Source organism: Polypterus senegalus, chromosome 5 (genome assembly GCF_016835505.1).
Source record: "Polypterus senegalus isolate Bchr_013 chromosome 5, ASM1683550v1, whole genome shotgun sequence".
NCBI lineage: Eukaryota > Metazoa > Chordata > Cladistia > Polypteriformes > Polypteridae > Polypterus > Polypterus senegalus.
Window position 1 is genome coordinate 60,070,038 of NC_053158.1, and position 27,082 is coordinate 60,097,119.

The 27,082-nt window shown below is 36.7% G+C and overlaps 1 long non-coding RNA gene across 1 annotated transcript in view; it reads right to left on the reverse strand.

The window, feature by feature from the left end:
* Positions 1–3,900: 3,900 nt before the first annotated feature.
* Positions 3,901–27,082, reverse strand: part of LOC120529979 — a 78,767-nt gene continuing 55,585 nt past the window's right edge. Inside the window, exon 3 of the long non-coding RNA XR_005633842.1 lies at positions 3,901–4,119. This is a non-coding gene — a long non-coding RNA (uncharacterized LOC120529979). The remainder of the gene's footprint in view (positions 4,120–27,082) is intronic.

Genomic DNA, 27,082 nt, shown 5'->3' on the forward strand with positions numbered 1-27,082 from the left:
CTGCGCTGGTATCCCAAAGGTTGCCGGTTCGAATCCCCGTCACTGCCAAAAGAGATCCTACTCTGCTGGGCCCATGAACAAGGCCCTTAACCTTCAATTGCTCCAGGGGTGCTGTACAATGGCTGACCCTGCGCTTGTGGACGAAATCTCAGACCCGACAGCAGGTGTGCTTATAAAGCAGCTTTATTTTCAGAGTCACGGTGAGAAGAGTTTCAGAAAAGCAGACAATCAAATATACATGACAGCGTCAGGGCTCTTCTGAACCCCGTCTGTTAGGTGGGGTCCAGTTTTATACCCTTAGAATGCGTAATTTAATATCATTATAAAATGTAACAGTCAACACATTTATTATACACAAACCTTTAGCCCCTTCAACGCCCCTTGTGCAACTTGATTTCTTGGCTCCTTTTGTTATGGCGTTCAGATGTAAGCTAAGGGAAAACGTGATAAGGCAGGCTCATGTGTGGAATGCTCAGACCTTGAGTCCTTTGCACAAATATTTTTCTGTTTGCTAAAAAAAGAATGCTTTTACATGGTTTTGTAAAGCTTACTTCTCAGACATGAATTAGTACAAGGGAACGAAGAGAACATTCGTCTTCCACACGCTTTGACCCCAAGTGGTATGTGAAAACCAAGTAATTTCCTTCGGGATTAATTTAGTTAAAAAAAATAATAATAATATGCCTCAGTATTAAGGAAGGCTGTTACAGTACGTATTCATCCATGTCAAAACACGGCAGTTGAAATTTGATGAAATCATTTTAAAAAAAAAAAAAAGTGTGAGTTTTATATACTCAGAGTTATGTGTGGAATGACCATGATGTTACTAAAATGAAAGGCAATAATAAATAGGAATTTAAAAAAATGTACACATTGAGACACAAATAAGCACAAAAAACAGCCATGCAATAACTAAAAGATATAACTCATTCAGCTTCTATGTCTTGCAAAAGTGCCCCATTCCATGTTATTTTTAGGGTCATTCTTTTACTAAGAACAGGGTTTGTTTAAAAGAAGTGTTAATTCTCTTCTGTCCTTCACTCAAGTTAAACAGACCACTTAGGCAGCCATTGGTGCTTCTCACCGTAAGACATCACTAGGCCTTAAATGATTATCCTCCATAAATATTCCATCTTTGTGATTTTCCTAGTTTGCACAAATACACATTCTGTTGAGCACATGTTTGTCCAGTTCCTCGAGACGTAGTGCCACATACAATATAAAGCACCTCAATTCTCCACCAAGTACTATATTATTTAATGAACCAGAGATTTCCTTATACTTGCCATATAGCCAACACCTGTCAAACAAGGAGAAATAAACCAATGTTATATCTGCAGTCAATATCGGGTGTACAACAATGGTACTAATTTCTTTAAAGCTTCAAGGTCAACTTTTGCATTCTCCATGTAGCACACCAATGGCTGGCTTCCTTCTGATATGTGCTTATGATTTTCATTTTCTATTCATTCCATTCTACAAACAGTGGTTGACACAGAGCAAGAAGAATGTTGGAAACAGTCAAAAAGAATGCAAAGCAGATCCTTTATTTCCATCTGTTTCCTCTGAGAGTGATGCCATAGCCTGCTTTCCTCGTACAGACTATTGCTCCCATTGCCTCCATTCGGTTTCCAATTTTTTGTCTGAGTGATTTAATTTTGGTACATTCTCATCTTTTATGCCTGACAGGGTGATCTTTTTCAGCCCAGTAGAGAAGCAGCAAGGAAGCTCAGTATCCAGATATCACCCTGTGATGGCTCCCTGTTGTTTCCCTTTATAGCCGGAGTATATTAGAGGCAACAGCCTGGTCAGTACAGTGAATCTCTGTTACAATGCAAGTATAGAAATGACCAGTTAATGAAGCAAAAAATACACATTATATTTCTGAAAAACTACAGTAGCAAGCCTATCACATAGAGTAGAACTTTCATTTTAAATAACCTGCTTGTGACTGTTTCAATTTACACTGTTTAGAAATACTAAAAAAAATATTAAGCTAAACAATTAATATTTTTGACCACATTTGTAGACAGCTAATTAATTTAATGTCTTCAGCTGAGATTTTTCCTCCTATTAAAAAATTAAAATGTAAGTAACATGATTAGCACTTTAGAAAATGAAGTTAACACCCCAGCAGCTAAAGTAGTCAGCAATCGCCAACACACACCAGTTGTTCAAGAATAGGTAGTAATCTATGGACGGCAATTAAACAATTTATCCATGAGTTTGGCTATATGAAAAGTAAAGTCTGAAAATGGAAAAGTTTTGTGACCCTATAGATCAATATAAGGAACAGCTGGTAGCTATAGAAATTCTGATGTGCGCTGCCAAACAGTGTGGAGTATCAAACCTACTGAAGTATTAACAAGCGTCAGTGGGGGAGCTATTAAAGCTGAAGCCATTAGACAATAAACACTCAGTTCTCAATTGCAGGATATCGTCGGGCAAGAATTGAGAAGAAAAAGAAAAAAAAAATATTACTTTTATTGGACTGTTTTACTTTAGTTTCTTCAGGAGTAATGAGACAAGTCCTTATTTATAGAGCACTTCAAATGAAAACAAACTTTGATAATAAAATCCTAACAGTCACACTGGCAATATACTGTTTAAACTATTTCCAGTAAAACGTATAAAAATTACAGACTTTCTCTGACAGCCCCATCCAAATTTCACTTTAACATAGTGTGTAAAAAGCTGAGAGCCTATCTACTTTAAGGACTTCTCTTGGCCTACTTGACCGTAACACTTTCCGATCTCTCAGTACTTTAACCATTGATGAAAAGAACAATTCATCCATTTTCTGAATTCAATATGGCAGGGCGGAAACCAACCCCACATAGCATGTGAGTTTATCAAAGAACACTGAATCCAGGGCAATTTAGAGTTACTAGCCATACCCAATAGACTCTACCATGCAGGAATCTGAACACAGTGCCTGGAACTGTAAGGCACCACTGCCATGCATCATGCCACTAACCGAATGAATATCAAAAAATACTTAATCCATGGTGTTTCAACAAGCATGTTTTAACACCATTACTTTATATTAAGTTAAGCTATGCCAAAGAGTTAAAGGGAGAAATAGTATTCTTGCATATTTCAGGATAGAAAAACTAAATTCCATGTGCTACATGGAGATACTGAAGAAGGTGCCCACAGGTTATTCTGATGGCTAACATCTAGTGCAAGTCTTCAGGGAACAAACAGCCATGGCAAACCTCAGGGCTCTAATGAATCCCGGACTGTCGGAGGAATGTTGGGGCAATCTATGGTTGACAAAGAAATATAGATGTCATTCTGAGGATAACCCCCAGGATGAGATATAAAGGCTGCCCCTTCTACCTCCATTAAGAGCATATAAGCCTATTGTTGATTCAGTTAACAATACACTAACATGGTGATAGTGTGTCCAGAGTTTGTGTTAATATATGTACAGCGGTACCTTGAGATACGAGTTTAATTCATTCCGTGACCAAACTCATAAGTCAAAATGCTCATATCTCAAATCAGTTTTCCCCATTGAAATTAATTAATTGAAATGAGATTAATTCGTGCCAGCCCCCAAAAAACCACCCCAATTTTTTTTTAAATGTTTTCCACATAAGAAAAATGTATTTATAATGAGCAAATATTGTATACAAACAAAATAAAACCTAATACATAAAAGAGAATCTAAAGAAATAAACAGATGTTGGCGGATGTTGTAATGTTTTTTCTTTCACCTCACTTTTGCTTAACTTAATTTTCTTCACTAGTTTTTTTCTTTTTTGCCACGCTTTCATCACTTTCATTCGCAGGGTGTTTCAATAGAAACCTATCCAAGGAGCTTTGTTTCTTCCTTCCCTTTAGAATGTTTCTGAAATGAGTTAAGCAAGTGTCATTAAATAGCGCCGCTGCACAGCCAGTTGCAACTTCTTCAGGGTGTTTCTTTTCAATAAAGTCTGAAATTCTTTCCCACATTGCCAAAACTTCCTTTATCTCTCTTGAAGAGATAACCTCTTCCGCCTCTGGCTCTTCTGCAATACCAATTTCCTGCAGAACCTCCGTATGTTGCTGAGTCTGTAGTTCCGTTAACTCCTCCATCGTCAGTTCCTCATATTCTGTATGAATATTGAGCGCCTGAAATAAAGGAATTATGTTAAAAAAATGCTTTAGTTGCCTCACATTTTTATGCAATCTTTTTGTTCAACTCACTGAATTAAAGCCAAAAGTCTGCATTTCAACTGCATCTGAGTTGTTTCATTTAAAATTCATTGTGGTAATGTACAGAACTAAAATTAGAAAGACGTTGTCTGTCTAAATATTTATGGACCTAACTGTATATGATGTGTGTTTTTAGATAAAACCCAGGAGAGTGACAAAGAGTTGGGGCACTTTGAAAGCAACCCCCATGTATTTTTGATAGAGCAAAAAAGAGAAGATTACAAATTAAGTACAACATCTTTCCAGACGCAAGTCATCAGTTATACTGTTCAAGATGGAAGTGGAACCCCTTAAAAAGGAAGCCATATCAGAAGGGAAGGGTCCAAGGAACCATGACCCGGAGGTGACATTGTTGTTGCTGACGGTTGTCTGATCTGCAAGGGGGAGAGGAGGAGAAGCATTAGGCAACAGCACCAACCCTCTTCTCAGATGTCTTTAAAGGTAACTCAGATTGCCTCATTAGTATTTACTGACCCAATGTCAGTCTGTATCTTATTTGCTTTGTTGTTGTAAAAATGCTCCACTTTAACTCCTTTTTTGTTGAAATCAGAAACAGTAAAAATAAAAAAAAAAAAGTCAGAGTCAGGAACAAAACTAATGTCTCTTCTACAGATCATCAGATGGGAAACCCAGCTAAATCACAACCAGCTCTTGCACTCCATTTCTGACCATGCCCGCCCTACTGCTGACCTCACTTCCGCCAGCTCCCTCCTGGACCCTCTTCTTCTTTCCCACTGCCTATAAAATCCAACCACCTCACCTTGCTAGACAATCCCATTTTGGACTCTTTACCAAAATTTAGTCAGGCACTATTTGCATTTGAAGCAATTGTAGTTATAATATATGGGTGGATCCCCAAACCTTTTCTCTGTTTGTCTCTCTTTCTTACAATATATATATTTATGTACTATATATTTTATATATATATATATAATGTGGAGTACCTTACCTAGCCGGGACACCTCAATCATCATGATTATTGCCATAAGTTACATCACCAGGAATGAGTCAACTAAGTATGAGCTGGCATTGTATCAGCAGTTGCAGGGGTGCCTATATAAATGGCAAGTCTGAAAAGTTGCATGTTTTTCCATCTAATGCAGCAAAAGGACAGCAATCAACCTCAAAGAGCCATGTAAAGAGCAGAGAATCGATCCATTGCAGCACTTAGTGCCAACATTGCTATGTACACACATATACAGTGGGTACGGAAAGTATTCAGACCCCCTTCAATTTTTCACTCTTTGTTATATTGCAGCCATTTGCTAAAATCATTTAAATTAATTTTTTTCCTCATTAATGTACACACAGCACCCCATATTGTCAGACAAAAAAATAATTCTTGAAATTGTTGCAGCTTTATTAAAAAAGAAAAACTGAAATATCACATGGTCCTAAGTATTCAGACCCTTTGCTCAGTATTTAGTAGAAACACCCTTTTGAGCTAATACAGCCATGAGTCTTCTTGTGAAAGATGCAACAAGTTTTTCACACCTGGATTTGGGGATCATCTGCCATTCCTCCTTGCAGATCCTCTCCAGTTCTGTCAGGTTGGATGGTAAACGTTGGTGGACAGCCATTTTAGGTCTCTCCAGAGATGCTCAATTGGGTTTAAGTCAGGGCTCTGGCTGGGCCATTCAAGAACAGTCACAGAGTTGTTGTGAAGCCACTCCTTCGTTATTTTAGCTGTGTGCTTAGGGTCATTTTCTTGTTGGAAGGTAAACCTTAAGCCCAGTCTGAGGTCCTTAGCACTCTGGAGAAGGTTTTTGTCGAGGATCTCCCTGTACTTGGCCGCATTCATCTTTTCCTCGATTGCAACCAGTCGTCCTGTCCCTGCAGCTGAAAAACACCCCCACAGCATTATGCTGTCACCGCCATGCTTCACTGTGGGGACTGTATTGGACAAGTGATGAGCAATGCCAGGTTGCCTCCACACATACCGCTTAGAATTAAGGCCAAAAAGTTCTATCTTGGTCTCATCAGACCAGAGAATCTTATTTCTCACCATCTCAAAGTCCTTCAGGTGTCTTTTAGCAAACTCCATGCAGGCTGTCATATGTCTTGCACTGAAGAGAGGCTTCCGACAGGCCACTCTGCCATAAAGCCCTGACTGGTGGAGGGCTTCAGTGATGGTTGACTTTCTACAACTTTCTCCCATCTCCTGACTGCATCTCTGGAGCTCAGCCAAAGTGATCTTTGGGTTCTTCTTTACCTCTCTCACCAAGGTTCTTCTCCCCCGGTAGCTCAGCTCGGCCGGACGGCCAGCTCTAGGAAGGGTTCTGGTCATCCCAAACGTCTTCCATTTAAGGATTATGGAGGCCACTGTGCTCTTGGGAACCTTAAGTGCAGCAGAAATTTTTTTGTAACCTTGGCCAGATCTGTGCCTTGCCACAATTCTCTCTGAGCTCTTCAGTCAGTTCCTTTGACCTCATGATTCTCATTTGCTCTGGCATGCATTGTGAGCTGTAAGGTCTTATATAGACAGGTGTGTGGCTTTCCTAATCAAGTCCAATCAGTATAATCAAACACAGCTGGACTCAAATGAAGGTGATCTCAAGGATGATTAGAAAAAATGGAAAGCACCCGAGTTAAATATATGAGTGTCACAGCAAAGGGTCTGAATACTTAGGACCATGTGATATTCAGTTTTTATTTTTTAATAAATCTGCAACAATTTCAAAAATTCTTTTTTTTTTGTCTGTCAATATGGGGTGCTGTGTGTACATTAATGAGAAAAAAAATTAATTTAAATGATTTTAGCAAATGGCTGCAATATAACAAAGAGTGAAAAATTGAAGGCGGTCTGAATACTTTCCGTACCCACTGTATATATATATATATATATATATACAGGTGTGTATATATATATATATATATATATATATAGGGTAGCATATGAAAAAGAAGCCATATGAACTATAAGGAGGTGAAGCTATGGGAGATCTTTTTGCACAACATTTATTTTTTTTAATTTCACAACTGTTAGAATGTTGGAGAAGTAATGCCATATTCATTGGAATGCTTTATTTCATTTATGGAGTCATTTGTTCATACAGGCTTCTTCAGGTTGACACGTTGAGGGGATTTCATATCAACATGCTACTGTGAGTGCTGCTATGAGATTCGCAATTCAGCAGTTAATTGAAAAGAGCAGTCACTACTGGTTCTGTGAGAAGACTGATGTATTGTGAGGGTGAACATGTTATGGCAGGTGGAACTTTGCACCCATGCTGATGGAAATAATTTTCAGCATAGCCTTTAAAAGTGGTCTGTAACATTTTTCAGTAGCATTACTTTGAGCTACTGTTTGTATGAAAATGTGCTATATAAATAAATGTTGTTGTTGTTGTAGAATACAATACCAAAAAATAACTTCAAGTGCATAGCAATTGTTAGCATTTGTTATCTCTAATTGGCAGTAAGACTGGACAATGAGCTAATCAACCCCATTTGTAAACTGCTATTTATATCATAGTACTTATCCATTTGTTGATTTGTCTAACTTGGTCATTTTGACTGAAAAATAAAATTATTTAGAACCTAGGGTATAATATATGGGAATCCACTATTGAAATAACTATCCATCCATTTTCTGAACCATCTTCTAAATTGGACCTTAAAGGTTTAAATTAGTAGTTACTCTTGGAGACCACTAGAGAGCAGCATAACAGTGCAGCTCAAGGATTTACAGTGACCATTGTGTCTGAAAGTTCTTTGCAAGAAACAACAGCGGTGAAGCCAAAAATCAGAAGAGGTATCAGTGCAGCCATTTTGAAAGTGTGATTGGTAGAAGAAATATGTAGATGAGGTTGTTAAAGACAACAAAGAATGAAAAAGACTGATTCTCTTTTACTTGTATTCTGTAATCTTTCAAGATTATCCCGGTAATGTGGTGTGTATTTGCAGCAAACAAGACTTTTATTTGAGTTAAAAGCATTGTATCACTTTGTAAGCTCTCCAATTGTCATATACAATCACTGAGAAAATTATTAGTAATGCCTGTACACCTGCTTATCCATGCAGTTATCTAATCAGCCAAAGATTTGGCATCAGTGCAGTACACAAAATCACATAGATGCAGGCTAGTAGCTTCAGTTAATATTTACATTAAACACCTTAACTTGGGGGTGGGGGACATGCTCTGAGTGATTTCAACAGTGGCATGACTGTTGGTGCCAGACAGGCAGGTTTGAGTGTTTCTGTAAGCACTCATCTCCTGGGATTTTCACACGCAACAGTTTCTTCAGAATTGTACAAAAAAACAAAAAGCATCCACTGAGCAGCAGTTCAGTGGACCTTGTTCATGAGAAATGTCAGAGGAGAATGGATAGACTGATTGGAGCTCACAGAAAGTCTACATTAACTCAGATAACCACTCTCTTATAACTGTGGTGAGCAGAAAAGCATCTCAGAATGCATAACATGTTGAACCTTGAGATGGATATGCTAAGACAACCGAGAACCACATCAGGTTGCACTGCTGTCAGCCAAGAACAGCAGTTCATTCTGGTGGTGGTGGTGTGAATAATGTTTTCTTAACATACTTTGAACCTGATAATACTAATCAATTATCATTTAAATGAAAAAGACATCTTGAGCTAGTTTTATGAAGATAACAATGGGTTCAGCATTCTTTAGTGGCCTTCCCAGTCAATATATCTCAATCCAATAAGAACATGAAATTCACAGCAGAATGGGCAGCTGACAAATCGGCAGGAATTGTGAGGTACAATTACGTCATCATAGACCAGAATCTCAAAGGAATGTTTCCAACTTCTTGTGGAATCCATGCCATAAAGATTTGAGGCGGTTTGGATAGTTTACTTAGTGACTGTACATTATGGTGTATGAGTGCTTCTATACAAACAGCCTGAGGATTTCACATGTGACCCTTACAAAAATGCCATTGGACCTTCCTGTTTGTGTCCTTTAAAAGAAAGACTTGTATCTTATTTTCTTGTAGTAGAACATTATAGTGAAATAAGCTGAATGAGTAGAGGGAAGTTCTGTATGTAATACATACTCTCTTCTAATGCCATTATTTCAGCAATTTTGAACCCACTTAATGTAGTTCAGAGTAGTAGGATGCCTGACTTTACCCCAGGAGCATTAAGCATAAGACATGAAACAGTCCAAGACGGGACATCAATCCATCATAGAACAAGCACACAATGTCAATGTCAATTTATTTATATAGCACATTTAAAACAACATAGGAATGCTGTGGCCAAAGTGCTTTACAATAACAGAATAAAAGAAAACAAACAAATAACATAAATAGAAATAAAATATATGAACATAAATAAAATAATAAATAGAAGTAATGTTACATAATCACAATGAGGAAACCATCAGTATTACTAAAGGTCACGGAATGCAAGTGAATAGAAATGAGTCTTTAATCTTGTTTTGAACAGTTCAATTGTAGACTTCTTTATGTGAGGAGGTAAAGAGTTCCACAGGCGAGGAGCAGCAGCTGTAAAAGCTCTGTCCCAATTAGTTTTACATTTGGTATGAGGGACAACACACAAACTGACCAGAAGATCTAAGCACTCTGGATGGCTGGTGTAAAACACACAATTCGGATAAATAAGGAGAAAGCTCATGTAAAGATTTAAAAACCAACAGCAAGATTTTAAAATTAATTCTAAAACTGAAAGGCAGCCAGTGCAAAGAAGCTAAAATTGGAGAAACAGAGTCATACTTTCTTGTCCCAACCAGAAAGAGAGCAGCAGCATTTTGGACCAACTGTAACCTGCGTATCAGGGATTTTCTAATCCCAGAATACAGTGAGTTGCAGTAATCAAGGCGAGAAAAAATAAAAGCATGAGTAGCTTTCTCAAGATCCCTAGAAGATAAAAAAGGCTTGATCTTACCTAATAGACGAAGCTGGAAAAAGCAACTCTTGACTACAGAATTTACTTGTTTCTCAAATGAGAGGTTACTTTCAAAGATAACACCTAGATTGTGGACCAGGTTTGCAAAAGACAGAGAAAGAGCCAAGAAGTCCAAGAACAATTTGGGCTTTAGCTGATGGACCCACTATAAACACCTCCATTTTATTTTGATTTAGATCAAGAAAATTATTAGCCGTCCAGGATCTTAGTTCAGAAAGACAGTTGTGCAGTTGATGTATTGCAGCATTGCAGACAAGAATATAAACCTGAGTATCATCAGCATAGCAGTGAAAAGAAATGTTAAATTTCCTAAAAATAGCTCCAATAGGATGAAGGTATATAGAGAACAAAATAGGACCCAAAATGGATCCCTGAGGAACACCATATTTAAGAGGAGCCGTAGAAAGAGGAATTTAAAGTCACTGAAAAGTGTCTACCAGTTAAATATGTTCTGAACCAGTTAAGAGCAGCCTCTTTAAGCTCAACAAGGTGTTCAAGCTGCAACAGCAATATCTCATGGTCAATAGTGTCAAAGGCAGCGGTCAGGTCCAGGAGGACAAGGACTGCAGCGCCACCTGAGTCAGTAATAATAGAGATGTCATTGAATACTTTAAGGAGGGCCGTATCAACACCATGATAACACCTAAAGCCAGATTGGTAGATCACAAATAAATTATTGGAGTTAAGGTGATTGATCAATTTATCATAAATAATTCTTTCTAGAATTTTAGCTAGAAATGGCAGTTGGGAAATTGGGCGAAAATTGGCTAAAAGTCCAGGATCTAATTCTGCCTTTTTTAGACAGGGACGTACCGTAGCAGGTTTAAAAAATGAGGGTACAACCCCTGCACTTATAGAATCATTGATAATGGCTAGTAAAAATGGGCCCAACACATCAAAGGCTTCCACAAAGAGGTGTGGTGGTACTATATCCAGAGGACTGGGAGCTGGTTTAAGGGTGTCAATGGTTCTTTTTAACTGTGAAAGTGAGACTAGATCATAGGATTCTAAGACAATGCCCTCTTTAACAGTAAGACGTTCATAGCGAGTTTGAACAATGCCACAGCAGATAGTATTAGTTTTACTGACAAAGAATGATAGAAACTGCTCACATGAATGAACAGTGCTATTTAATCCCATCACAGAATGAGGGTGAATGGCCGCATTAATTGAATTAAATATAACCCTAGGATTCTTAGAATGACAGGATACTAAATCAGCAAAAAAATCTTGTTTAGTTTTCTCAACTTCAGCCTGGAAGTTGAATAGAGAAGTCCTAAAAATCTGTTTAGAAACAATCAGTCCATCTTTTTTCCAACGCCATTCAGCAGCTCAACAGGTGCAGAACAGCGATCGCGTAGTTTCATTTAGCCAGGGAGCAGGTCTTCCCTTATTACTGCGTATCTTGAGCGGAGCAATTGAGTCACACCTACACTCACCAATATTTGGCCAAATTAAATGGACCAATTAATGTAACCTACCCTGCCATGTGATATAAACACTATTTGCAATACAAATGCAATATGAACAACAAAATGCAAACGGTAGTGGTTGTGAAAATCCTGTTAAAAATTGTAGAAATTATAACAGGCTGGCTCAGTGGTAAGTGCTACTGCCACACTGTCCAGGAGGCCGAGTTTAAATCCAGGCAACTTGAAAGTCTGTTTGACATTTGAAACTTCCTTCAATGATGTGTGGGGCATTTTAAGGTAGTCTGGTTTTCTTCAGTATCCCAAGGACAAAAGAGGTGGGTTTATTGTTCTCTGAGGTTTACGGTGTGTGTTGTCCTTCTTTGAGAGACTTCAAGTATAACGAGGGCAGAATGGTAGTAAGGAAAGTAATTGCGCTGCCTCCCAGCTAAGATCATCAGAAGAGAATGATTAGAGCCTACTGTGCCATGTTTGTGAGTTGGCCCAGTTTCTCTACGTTGGTGGGACTCCCTACAGGGATCGCTGGCTCTCTCTCTTAGTTTGCAGACATGGCAGAGATGTTCAGAATCCCTGGTATGTATATCTGAGTCCTCTGTATGTGTGTGTCCTGTGCTGTGGCACCCAGTGGCGAGACCGGATAGAGTTCAATCTTGTCCTTGTTGCTGTTAGCATTGACTTAGGTGGTCTGTGTTCCCAAAGAAGATGAGACAATTGTTTAAAAAGGAGGTCAATAAGTAAAAGAGCTTTGGTTTAGTATCAAGGGAAAGATAAGCACTCCTTACATCAGCATCCGCACATGTGATGTATCCTAAATACAGTAGGTATTGTGAATGAATGTCTGAGATAACAAATCTTTAAATTCATACCATTAAAAGTGTCAGGAAGTGCAGAAAGAGCAGGGATATTTGGGATGTTGGCTACAAGTTTCATAAGCACTGCTTTTTTGTTGGTCTTTTTTACACCATTTCAAAAGAGTGGTGCTACCTGTTTGTTTTATTTGGAATATTTATTTATTATCTGAAAAGTAAAGGCATTAACGTACATGCCAAAAACAAAAGGGCTATTAACAAAAAAGTGAACATCTGTGAAGTTTTATTTCTTTTCTTTTTTTTTTACGTTTTTAAATAAAAACAGCTGTTTTACATTGCTATTTATTTGAACAAATTAAAAAAAAAATCAAACAGAATTAAAAATAGCCCCAGAATAACTAAGGAAAAATGGACTTGGCAGAGAGATCTAGGAGTCCTTTTGCAAGCAATTAAATTCAACATCCAGTAGATTGTCTGTGAAAACAGGCGACTATGAGTAATTATGGTTTCCACTGGGGGTTGGTTAATGTAAGATGTAATTAAGTGTTCTGTTTCTTTTATTTGTTTGTTTGTTTTTCATGTAAAATCATTGCATGGTAAACTTAAAAAGTATCTTTGATTTACTTTGAAAGAATAACTTTATACCTATTCACCTATAAGATCCATCAAGGTTTTCACCGTTGAGTCAATTCGATTAATTTGTTTTTTGCATTGTACATTGTATCACAATATTTAATAAGTATAACCACTTTAAGTTTAATGTCAGTGATAGAAAATATTTTTGAGGACGAGTGCTCTTTACGCACCATGTCTGCTGGTGTTAGTGTCAATTTGCCTTAATGCAGGTGTATCTTGAGACTAAAGGCTATGTCCTGCTCTGACAGGATATGAAAACTAAAAATCACCAATTTTAATCATAGAAAGCAGTGTGGAGACTTACTATAACTATGTACTGTACTTAAAAAATTTCAAAAGTCACAGAGAAAGTGATTCCTTTAGCATTATGAAAAATATTTGAGGGATTACAGCACAAAATAAGAGGAGGTGCCTTCATATTAGAAATCCAGGAAAGATGTCTTCTACGCACAATGGATCTTGTAAGTTGTGCAGCAAACGAGCAACTGAGATGAAGACCATAACCCCATTTAAATATCAGCTAGATGAGATATTGGACAGCTTAGCTTAGATCCACCATAATGAGACTGAAGGCTTAGTTTGTCAAATGGCATTACATCTGCAAGAAATACATCAGCTTAAAGGGCTCACTGGTTTAATCTGTATAGGTGCCAATGTTTGTGACGTTAGTGCTAGGAAGTGTCAGGATTGCAGAAGTACCTCACCTCTGTTCACTGTTGTGAATTTTATGTTTTTGATATTTTGTATGGTTTGCACGCATTATTTTTGCATTATAGTACATTTTTATTTATTTTTAATGTTATGACTTTTCTGGAGATCTTTTCACATGTTGCATCACCATGTTGTGTAATTTTGAAGGCTACAGCTGTATTACTTATTTTCATGAGTCTGGTTGCTACCAAATGGCCAACATTGATACCACACATGGTGTCAATGTATACTGGCTATTTAGGATGGCAGTGTGGTATGCCTAACATCTGGATTAAAAAAAAATCTGGGCTTTGTGTACTTGTTTTCTTTTGGCTTTTAAACTCTGTTTCCTCCTGTTAAAATGAACTTTTCCTATAAGTTTGGTTTTGTTTTCTGGTTTGGATTGGCTTTGTTTTCTGGTTTGGATTGGCTTTATTATCATTAGGCCCCTGCTGAAAGTTTTTACTTTGAGTTTACCTCCCCCAAAAAAGTCTTCTTTCTTCTTCTGATCTACTTCTCATTAAAGGTATTGAATCAGTCGTGAGTCCGGTCCTTACATTTACAATTGCTTTTTGTTTTTCATTTTCACCTGGTTTGTTTGGTTTTTGTAGTTTCTCCCAAGCCCTTATCCTAAATTGTACCTGGTGTCTGTAGGGGTGGAGACTTATTCGCTGTCAGATGATGCAGTCATTGGTGCTGCAGTTACCTGAGAGGATTATATAAGGCCTTCACTTGCTGTAAGTACTTGCTGTGACATTGGCTAGCATTAGATACTTTGTTAATTTGGCACTTAAAAAATGTTAAGTGATCTTTGGAGGCTTTAGTTTCAGTTGACTCGGTTTTTGAATATAAGAGTTTGAGACTTTGATTGTCGATATATTATTTCAACTTCTTACTTAATTGTCTTCATTTAACTTTGACCTTATGAGAATTTCCTTTTGAGACTTTTTTTTCTTGTCATTTAGCTAATTTCTTTTTTGTTCAAACTTTGAATAGTTTTTTTCTGATCATTTTCTTGTTTGGTCTTTAACTGACATGGTTAGTTTTTTATTTATTTTATTAATTCATTCTTCATTTCATTGCTCAAAGGTACAACTAGGGTAGCAAAGCAAAGGACCAGAAAATGAAAATATGAGTCAAATCCAGGTGAGAATCTAAACCAATAAATCACACTGTCGTCAAAAACACAATCAAAACGAACAGGTAAGTTTGTTTGCAAGAAATGTACTTTTTTATTATGTTATCAGATCACCTGCGATGTGCACCTAACACTAATGGTACCAGTATAAACTCTTAGGTTCTCTTCTTAATGGAGGATAGGAAGAAGTGTATTGTTACTTTCTGTTACTTGATATAGCAAATATTATCACTTGTGATGTGATGCAACAACTACAATTTTAATACTACTACTACTACTAATAATAATAATAAATACTACTATTACTACTAATATGATAATAATATAAAATACAACTTCTACTACTACTAATCATAATAATACTAATAATGATAATAATATATAAAATTCTGGTACTACTAATAATAATAGAATAAAAACTACTAATACTACTAATGAACGTGCTTAATAAACTTGCTTAATGCTGTAAATACGGGGTCACAATGATCCTGGATATTTAGATATTTAAAAAATTAACGTGAATGTATCACCTACAGTTATAAATTTACTTTATCTTAATTTTAGATAAAGAATTAAGGTATTAACTGAATCAGTAATGCTACCTGCCCAATAAAATTAAATAATAACTAAAGATAATCTGAGCTAACTGCTCTTTTCATATGTCAAAGTTGCTTGTGTGGTGCTTTTCCACAATTCGGCCAATAACTAACTAGTAAGTAAGGGAGCCTGTGTGTCAGATTTACAAATGAATCCTCAATGCAGCAACACTGAGAGCAATTAATATGTCAACTAATGATAGCTGACTTCAACAACGTGCGCAGGTCCTAAGATCAATATGGCGGTAATAAATAACGCTTAACCATATATCAGATAGGTATTGAAACATCAGAGAATTTCTTTTAAACACTCAATATCAAAACTATTGTGCATAATGCTACCCCATGTTACCTCAGTAAACTGCTAGCTTTAGTGTAATGGCAACTGATGTAACTTTAGCTAGTTGAGTGGAAGCTGGACAAAATTAGATTTCTAAAACACATCTCCAAATGCAGCACAAGTTGCTTCTTCATCCTTTCATTTTTTTCTTTTCTGAGTTCAAGACTGGTGTTGACTGAAAGCCACCTCTCTGCTCATTAATGGAAGAATTTCACAACAGGTTATTGTTAACAACGTTGACTTGATGACTCGTGAAACAGTAATAGCCCCAACAGAGTCAAGCTACTGATCTCCAGAGCTCTATTCCATTGAGGAAGTTGTCACGTTGCATTATATTTCAGTGATGTTATGTGATATGCCCGGGTTACTCTATGGTTAAGATTTAGGTCGTGAGAGGAGTTTTCTGACTCAAGTCAAGTAAACCAAGCAACAAATATGGTACTTAATGAGCCCCCAAATTCAAGCCCATGGGTCTCTAATGGCAGCCTCCTCACTGTTTGGAATTGTATTTTATTTTCACTCCTTTACTTCAACCCCAGTTTCCCTTTAATAGAATACTTCAGATAGCATCCTTTGTGCCCTTAAGCTACCACAGTTTTGAGGATTGCTCAATTGTACCTTCTCAGTAACATTAGTAATCAATAATTGGACAAAGATATTGAGGTGGATCTTTAGCTAAAAAATTGTATTTGTTTGCATAATAATAAATAGCAGCAAATATAATCAATGCAAACAATTATACTACAATGCAGTCTTCATTCAATGCCAATGACACTGCCCAGATGACCCAGTTTCTTAGTTACAGATTATATATTCTTAATCAAAGTGAAAAAGAAAGATTTCACGCTGAAAACAGAGCTACTTGGAAGGTTTCCAGCAGTCAAACAGAAAGCAACGTTTATTTAAATGTCTGTGGCTCCCCTAAAAGAGCCAGAAAAGCAGTAAATGAAGCAAACACTCCGTTCTTGCAACAAAGCACCAACTGAGCTAACTAAGTTAAACTAATCACTAAACAGAAAACTTAGCTGAGACTCTTTTTGAAAAAAAAAAGTTACAATGAATGTCAGACACTCTTTTCCAACTCACACACCTGGCTTACTATCTGCTAGTGAAGAGGTTAACACTTTTACAGCTTCCCAAACAGCGCAAAAGTTATCACACAACTGCAAGTTTGATTCAAAAGCTGATTTAAGCTGTAAACAGACTGGTTATACAAAACATTCTAACATCTGCTTTGCCTTTTATCTTTCCCAGAATACACTGCAATCTTGTCCAGCTGGACAAGTCTTTCAGGACTCAACCATTTACCTGAAACCTGTCGGTTGAAAAGGTTACAACATCCCTCATACATACACAATGAGAATAAGCAGCATTTATATTTCTACAAAGTATCCCCAAACTTAGACAATGAGAAGAGTGCAATGCAGGTTTGTACACAATTATGTCAATGGTGCTATTCAAAGTAACATCCATGGATGATCCTTAACAGTCCAATCCTGCGCCTTGCTCAAATGATGCTCAAAAAAGGTCTGCCGATAAACAAAACGGGGTCATGGAAAAATAACAAAAACCAAATGTTAAAATTTACCAACTTTGTGAAAACAAGTTTCTTTTAAGAAAATAATGATACATTCTGTATCTCTGATGTCAAAAATGTAAGATGTTGTACCACAAAAAGGAGTTTTTTTGAATTTTCTGATTTTTTTTTTAACTTTCATTCTTCTGAATTTTGAATCCTTACTTATTTTTTTTATTAAGTTACTTATTTAATCAGGCATAAATTGGGAAAAGCTTTCTTTGGCGAATTTGGCCTTTACATTTTGAGATAAGTTCACAATAGTAAGAGGTACCAAAACAAGAAAGAAAGAAAGAAAGAAAGAAAGAAAGAAAGAAAATGCACACTTTTATTAGTAAAATTGCATCATTGGCTTTCTGAGTGGATCCTCAATTGTTTTCACTTTTATAAACAGTTTAATTGCCCATTTCCTTTGAGAAGTTTTTGAAAACCTGTCTCAATATGTGTGAATGCCAGCGTCACCTTTATCAGAGATGGATGTCATCTCTGTCTGTGTTTCCTATAAGCAGATTAAGCTGTCATTCATTTTGCTCTTGAGGAAAATTAAATCTATTTTACACATTTCCATAAATTATTCTGTGGTTAAACTTCAGTTTAATCGAGGGTTCTCCTATATGATTATCCAACTAACATTTATTTGTAAGTTATTTCCTGTACTGGGATGCTTAGCTTCTTTTCCCCCCAGAACATACAATACAATAAAATACAATTTATTTTTGTATAGCCCAAAATCACACAAGAAGTGCCGCAATGGGCTTTAACAGGCAACCTCTGTCCGTTATTTTAATATAGTTCAGAGTGGCTGGTCCTGGAGGTTAGATCCATCGTAGGGCTCACTTATTCACACATCCACAGTCACTCATATCTGATCTAATTAGAAGCAGCAATTAACCAAATGTCCATATATTTGGGGATGTAGAAGTATAGAGGAAAAAAACAGGCAAACTCCACTTAAGCTGTGACCAGGCGCATTATTCAGACTGATCTTTCTGGAGCTTCTTAAAAAAACCTTCTATTCCAAACTACCTTAAAAATTGATTGCCAGAGAAAGAAATTAATTGAACCTTTTTGCACAGAATCATTACAGTGTGTTTGAGTCCCCTCTTGAAGAAATTTGGGCAGCTTTCTGATGTTGCCTTTTGATTGTTCTAGGATGCATTGCACTTTGACCTAAAAATACTCGTAATGTGCCAGACAAATGTTCTTATTTTGGCTAAGAACTCCCAAACATCCACCGGCTACCCCTGGTGGAGATTACAGGTGGGGGAATAAGAGTTTGAGTTGCAGTTGACTACTACACAGACCCTAAACCTATTCATTGATCTTACAGCCCCTTCGTAATGTGGTTGTGAGATTTCCCAAAACTGTATTACACCCTACAGGAGGCTTGTAGTGGCACACTGCCAAAATTATCAGTGTGAAACAATACAACATATGAATAATGTGAAAACAAAAACTTGAATTCCACAAATTTGTTAAAGGTTGCATGTTTCCATTAACATGACTGTTTCTACTAAAAACAATATGAGAGTGAACCTAGTAAAAATGTTAAAAAGAGTGGCATTTACTACAGACGATTGCCTGTAAGGCACAAATCCCTTCAGTTATTATCTGGCACCCTGCCCGTTTCAGCAAGTTTGTGGCCCCTGAGTTTTTCAGCAGTTGTGTTTTTAAACTGAAACGCTACAAAATGGCTTATGTGTTCAGTCTAAATAGTGAGTGCAGAAATCAAAAATAAAACCTTAATACTCGAACATAAATAAAAGACCAAAAAACAAACAATAATAGCATTGTTTTCATACATATTTTAAAAAGTATTAGTTAACCAGTAGTGGTTATGACGCAACATTTTTAAAGCCATTTTTTTGCAAAATGTCTAAAATAAAAAATGCTACAAAAACATTTGCAGGCAAAAAAAAATGCATGTTAAACTCTTTAACCTACCCAATAATTTATACAATAAACAAGAAAGTCTCATACTTCCTTAATAATTTAGATGTAAGCTAATGTTGATTTATTCAGGAAGGTTGCTGCCACCAGCACAGCCTCCAGACCCAAAATTTGAATTAAAGTAGGACAGTAGCAGGCTAGTCTGTAATAACATTTGTATAATTTTATTATTGCTCTCGGCTCAGTTCATTTCCTCCTCCAGTAGCTGCATGAAATTGTTTGATTCTCGAACCGCCTTGAGTTGAAGCTCGCTGATGCAGGTGGTGTAGAGGAATGTAACATTCTTGCACATCGAGCACAGATAAATAATGGCTTATAATATTAGGCTTTGTAATTTTATTTTATTTGTGACTCTAATGGCATAATGCAGTTCCACAACTGTAAAGTGTACATCAGATGGATAATATTGATGATTGTGCACCTCTTGAAGATGACAAAAATGCAGTAAAAACAATTTTTTAATATTTATAAACTTGTGCATGAGAAGCCATCCATTCCAGTTTTGTATTTTTAGTCTTTGTTCTCACAGTTATCTAATCCTTTGTCTCATTATCTGAAAACACTATATTTAATAATTCACCCTTATTTATATTTTAGGTATATCGACAGTTACAAATATTACAAATTTATTTTCTGCCCTGTTCAAGAGCATAATTAACTATTTATGGAGAAGTGTTTAACACCTCAGCCTGTCAGTAATAAGGAACTGCTTTTGATTTCAGCTCGTCACTGTTGGTGAGATGTTTGCCGATATTCCCATAATTCCATGGTTTTTGATTTCTTTTCACACCCCAAAAATGTGATGCTATCTGATCAATGACACTAAACTGGCTCCTTATGAGTGAGTGTGAGTTTATATTTCAGGTTAGTTGTTTTGCATTCTGCTCCATGCATCCCTGTAATGGATGAGGCAGATTCAGAAAATTAATAACATACAAATGAAGAAGGATAAATAAAGTGTTAAACACACAACAAAATAAAACGAGACAACACAGCAAATTTCTAGTAACACACTGGGTCAACAGTTCAAGTTCCTTAGTCAGTGGAGTAGCTGGTCCATTTACCTGTGTCCTTATACTGAAGACCCAATGTCTTTGTTTGAACCTCCCATCCATGCTTTGCTCTTTCTCAGGTTCTGACCATTCTGCCTTCCAGTAATCAAACTTTTGCCAACCACTATTATCAAGACTCCAGGATTTGCTGACCTCTTTCATAAAGGCAGCTTTAAACTCCCTTACCAGACTCACTTCTGGACATGCCCCAGAATCACTTCCGATGTCAGGATCAGCTTTCTATCTGCTCCAGGGACACAACTGTTGAACTCCCCCTGGCAGCACCCCTAAGCCTTCCATGAACAGCACTCTCTGGAAGTCTTACACCCATTTGTAATGCTTGAGGAAAAGCACAGCCCAGTCCTTTCAAGTATTATGTAAGGCTAGTTACCTTCCTACTGGAGGACAGAAGCAAAGTGTGACTGGGAAGAGAAGACAGGTGAGGCAGAGGATGTGAATGAGGAAGGTTATCTTACACCAGGTCATGTAGGCTCGAGAATGTCTGCTGAGTGTTATGTTTTTTATGTTTTGTCTCCTGCTTTCAGACCTTCATTGTTGTTTCTTAAGGATTTAAATCTTTTGAAAATCTGTCATTGTTTTTATTGTGGGTCATGGTGGCAGGCCTTAAACAAGATGTGGTCTAAACAAGGTGAAAGTGAGCCTAGAGCCTACCCCAGGAGCATAAGTCCATCACTGAGCCCATTTCCATTCACAGAAATTCACAGAAAATAAAATACCTGCATCGTAACTAATCTCCATCTATGCAGGAATGCCTTGTTCAAGGTCTGTTGTGTCACGGAGCACAATGGGACGCTTACAAAATACGCAATATTGTGTAAAACATCTTAGGCCACCCAAGATAATTATTTTTAAAGCTAGGTATCTGGACAGTGTGTATTTGGTCATGAAAACACTAATGTAATAAACACAAATGTAATAATAATAAAATAAATATTAATGCAATAAAAAGTAACAAGATTCTTTAACAAACCTTTCCTTGGGAATCCCAGCCATTTGATGTTTTTCTTAACTTCTCCCATCTGTATACCTAATTCACATTAATGAGATAATGATTTGCTGGACCCAGTGTACTAGTAGTCAGGTTGAACAAATAAATGGGTGTTATCGGTTGATAACCAGAAATACTAGACTGCTTCATGAAGTGGAAAAGGTTAAGCAAACACACTTTGACAGACATAAAATAATAATTTTTATCAACAAAGTTACATTTAATTAAGCAATTGGTATTCAAGCTGTCATAAAGAAATCTGAAGAAATGGGAAAAAAAGAAAATGCAGTTAAAGACCCAAAAAGCTGTCTGCTTTTGACGAAAAGTACTTAAGGTTCACTTCATTAGGGACAGAAATAAAAATCAGTAAAGTGCTTGCTAAGCACTTGGCGTAGTCATCTGGCACCAAACTGCACATTTCAACTATGCAAAGAAATCTTAAAAAATGGACTTGAAAGCTCTGTTGCAGTGAGCTGTTTCCTCCATTGTTGTGGAAAAATAAGAAGCAGAAGAGATTTCAGTACACGAAGGGCCACATAGCATGGCTCAAAAATTTGTGGCAGTGATTCTTACTGAGCATTGAGTTCAAATTGTAAAATTATGGTTTACATAGATTACAGTATGCCAGAGGAACATTTGGCAGGAAGTACACTGATAACTGTCAGCACCTATCATGGGTAGGGGGACAAAATTGGTCAATGATGACCAGTGAGAAATATAAATACTGTAAACAGAAGACGACAACAGTCAAAAGGAGTGTTGGGGTTCCGAGGGGTGCCCTATTTAATAGCGATGTCCAAAGGAAAAAAAAGAAAATGCACATAACTTGCGTAAATTGAAGATCAGCTAGGTGCCATCTGGAAATAAGCTAGACACTGGAGGACCACTGTTCTGCTCTGAACTGGTCTAGCTGTAAACCCTGACTTCTGGGTAAATATCAGAAGGGGCAGGACTGCCATAAACATGTTGATAGGGACATTACCTCTGGGTTTTCCTCCTTCACTCTAAAGAAATAAGGAGTGTTACTGGTGGGGTTACAGTCTTAATCTTCCCTGTAATACCTCCTTCCCCAAAACCTGTAAAACACTCCTTTAGTTTACGTGACTGACAACAGATTTGTATTTGTTAAACTGTATCTTCAAGAAAATGACTTGTTGACCAAAACTTCTCCTTTCATCATGATAATGACCCCAATTGTTCTGAAAGCATAATTAAGACCTGCTTTGAAGTAAAAGTCTGCAGATGGAGCCCTAATTACACTGGACAATGTAGAACACTTTTCTGTGTATCTTATAGATTTTAGCCTGTTGATCGCAAAAATCACTGTTAAATTTTCCAGTCACGTACCATTGTAGTGTAATTGCCTATTTTTGTGATTTCCTCTCATATTATAAATGTACATATACAGTACAATAACTAAAACTGGAACATCTGTGGTGATTTAAAAGTAATGGCACTGCTACTAGGAATGCAGCTTGAATTTACCAAGTACTGGAATGGGACTGCCATGCTAAAGAGTTTAATTACACTAAAGAATTGATCACTCCGTAAGCATTTAGTTCAGGGCAAAAAATTGCGGCACGTATAACACTTGTTGAAATAACAAAGATATATTTGCCTACTCTTCGTATAAAACTTGAGCTGATGAAAAATTTTGTGAAAGTGATGAATTCGGAAAGTGAAGAATTTCAATATTGGAGACAGCCATTTCCATTAATTACCAATTCCAAGATTAGGGACGGCATTTTTGTTGGTCCACAAATCAAATATGTCATCAATGACAAGCGGCTTGAAGATCTGCTAGTAGGGCCAAAGGAAATCGCATGGAAAGCATTCAAGGATGTTGTTGACAATTTTCTTGGCAACTACAGGGCACCAAACATGATTCAAGCATTCAGAACCATGAAGTGCAACATGTTGCTAAAGATTCATTTTCTACATTCTTACTTGGACTTCATCCTTGCTAATCTTGGTGTACTCAGTGAGGTTTCACCAGCCCATTGCAATGATGGAAAAGCAGCAACAGGGTCAGTGGAATCCATCATGACTATTGTTAGACAATGAAAGGAGAAACATCAGATGCTGAGTGCAAATGAAAATCAATAGCAAAACATTTTTAGCACAGTTGAACTATTGGAATGTGTCATCATCATTAAGAAATGAAACATGTTAAATTCAATAAAAGTTAGTTTTATGATTCTGTAAATTTCTACATGATACAGTCAGTCTGAAATTATATTTCAGCTTGCAGCTGTCTATCATAATCACTAATAATTTCTCTGGAAAACTTTTAAAAAAATTTGTTGTCCAGTGATATTAGATTTGCTACCTCAGAGGCATAACCTGAACATAACTGAAACTTTATGGGATCGGTTTAACAGAGAAAATAATAAAATTCAGCCTGAGTCAAAAGAAGAGTTAGAAAGAAGCTGAAACTGGGAAGAATTTATTACAGGACGACTCATGTACCAAAGTGATTTGCATTAGTTTTACATTCTAAGGGAGGCCATATAAAATATGTTTGTTTGTTTAAAAGTACAAGCCATTCTTTTTACTCTTTATTGCATTAACTTTTTTTTTGTTTATTCTAATGCTATATAGTGTTATTATAAGCAAATAAACTGTCATTCGCCAGCTAACTAGTTTTAAAGATCATTTTCTTTGGTAATCTAAGACTATTGTACCATATATGAATACATGCAGTATTACCAAGAGTACTCCCAGGAGAAGTCAAATGTAGACAGGACATGCCTACGCTAATCAAAGTATATGTGTGCCTTGCAGTAAGTAAGTTCACATAATGGATGGAGACATAGCTGGATGGTTATACAAACTTTCACACACTGCATGAACTGTGCATTGATCACACAAGAATGAAGATATACAGTAGACACGGTTGAAAGGTGCATTGATTACACATGGATTGAAGACCTAAATAAGGTTGAAGAGTTTTCTATTATGTTCTCATTCTCCTTTAGCCCCTATACTTTTGAAAATACATGTGTATGTATGTAACATGTTAATAGATAGATTTTCTCAGAGAGAATTGAAAAGTACAAAGCATCACTCTATGAAATTTAAGTGAAACTGGTGGTTTACAACAGAGTTGCAGTCTTCCTTAAGAAGCAGATTCTTCTAATCCTTTGCAGATGGATGGTTAAAAAATAAAGGTGTTCATGTGCATCTGGAACTAATTATTTTAATCAATTTCCCTAATCTTGCACAAGCCAAACAAGTCTGGAAGCACTGATTCCGTCTTGTAAACTAGCTGTGCAGGTATTGCTGTTTCAGATCAAAATGGATGCAGCACAAGAAAAACCTCACAAATGCCTTGGAAGTTCTGTCTGCATGACTGCCATATACAGCAGCACAAACACAGCCACTTTGATGCACTCTGAAGAATCCCTTTGGGAATATCTTTATTTAAGCAGAAAATGTACATTATTTTAATGGTCAAGCAGACAAATGCCAAAGCCACAATGTGCGGCCTGTCTGAAATTGCATTTGCACTTCCTTAAAATTTCTTTCATCCCCATGCTTTATTTTTAATGGAACGCCAGGCTGAGAAATTTTTCAAAAGCCCCCAGCTGCTCCTGGACATTTTGCAATAAAAATGTAGCAAATATGCCAGGGCTTTAAATTGCTAAAGTAAATGTCACACACATTTCCACTCACTCCCTTGTGCATGTGGGGCAGGTCAGAGGAAGTTACTCCTACTCCAGCTCAAATAGGAAAAAGCATGAAGTGAATAAAGCTTCCAGGTTTTACTTTTGGAAATTGAAGGCAAGCACTATATTACTCTAGAGGTGTGTTGATTCTATAAACTCTGAAATATTCCGAACATATAATCACAATGGTGTCATGTAATGTGGGTGAGGTATTAATAATTACAGGAATTACCACTGAGCTCTGTATGCTTAAGGGCAGGCTGAGGTGAATGTGCAAAACACGTCTAATGTTTTGTCCCCCGTGAGTTATCTAGCACCTGGAGCTGAAACTGTTATACTATTGTTAATCATGACAGCAATTCAATCAGATGTCCACATGGAGGGGATTTTTACTTAAAAATAAGTTCAGCATTTTTGTAAGTAAAAGATATTTTTCAACAAACATGGTATTTATGCATCTGCCAATAAAAAATGTGTTCTGAAGATAGCACTACGTATAAATAAAAAAATATATATCTTGTCTGCTCTGGCACTTACAAAGGAGTGTATGAGACACAGAAAAGTTTAAAACTTAACATATTTGTCACATTTTCAAGCCGAGGCAGCTTTTGCGTATTGATCCGGGCCTTCTGTGTTTTCTAATGCATGCTTATGACAACAAAAGGGATCTGGAAATAATCATTTTATCACATGTTTGTGATACTGTTTTTCTCGTGGTAAGGATACATTTTCTATTCACTTGTGTAAATTCTCTTAAATAAATATGGGAGTAAACGAAAACAAAACCAACCCCATGGCATGAAAAGTTTACTGTGATTTGGTCTGTCTGGAGGAAACCAAAGATTAAGTGCTAAGCTATCATGCACAGCTGGTCTTCGTTTTGTTCAAAAATTATATGTACAAATTATTTTACAATGTATGTATAATCCAGCGTTTCTCAACCTTTAAGTATTTGTGACCCGAGTTTTCATAACAGTTTTAATTGCGCCCCCCATTTTTTTTTAAAGGAACCCACTAATACCAATTTGTTCTTTTTTAACTAATGATATATCATAGATGCATATTTTATTATACCTACTTAACTTTTATCAACATTTATCTAACTCTATATTTATTTTTCTAGCATCAGAATGTAGTTTAAGTTAATTTCTTTTGGTTTAAATAGATGTATTTTTCAGATTTTCAATTCTTGTTTTCTTTTTTTCACATCTTCGTGCCCCCCTTTTTGTTACTTCACACCCTCCTAGGGGGGCCCACCCCACAGTTTGAGAACCACTCGTATAATCCCAAGGTACAGATCAATACTCGACAATACAATCAATCAATACACCCTGCGCCACCACCACCTACTCAAAGCTTCATGATGCTCCAACAATGATGGACGGATTAAAAGGCAGAAGTCTACGTGACCATCATCATCATCAAGCTCTTCCGTGAGAATCCTAAATCCAAAGAGGACTGTTTCATTTATGTTAGGTAGAATGCCCAGAGGGGACTGGGCGGTCTCATGGTCTGGAATCCCTACAGATTTTATTTTTTCTCCAGCCGTCTGGAGTTTTTTTGTTTTTTCTGTTTCCCTGGCCATTGAACCTTACTCTTATTCGATGTTAATTAATGCTGATTTATTTTGTTTTATAATTGTGTCTTTCATTTTTCTATTCTTTAATATGTAAAGCACTTTGAGCTACTGTTTGTATGAAAATGTGCTATATAAATAAATGTTGTTCTTGTTGTTGACAACTGTCTTGCCTTAAAAAAATCGATATATTTGGTAAGTTTATAAGCTTTTCCTGCCTGCCTCATTGACTACAATGTATAGTGTCAGCGTTGACAAGATATTTTTTTAAATTTATAGAAAATGATTAACTTTAGAACACGATATCGGTTTCCAAATGCATATACAGAATGTTTGTAAAGAAATAACTTTGACTAGAAAAACACAAAACTTATCCTTTTAGTTAATGAAAGCCTAGCCCACAAGAAAACATTGAGCATTTCTTTTGACACTCCAGTAGATGCTGCTATTCAAATGTCGACAGTCTGGGTGCTCTTGTCATGATTTGGTTTTATGCTGATTATTTAGCATGA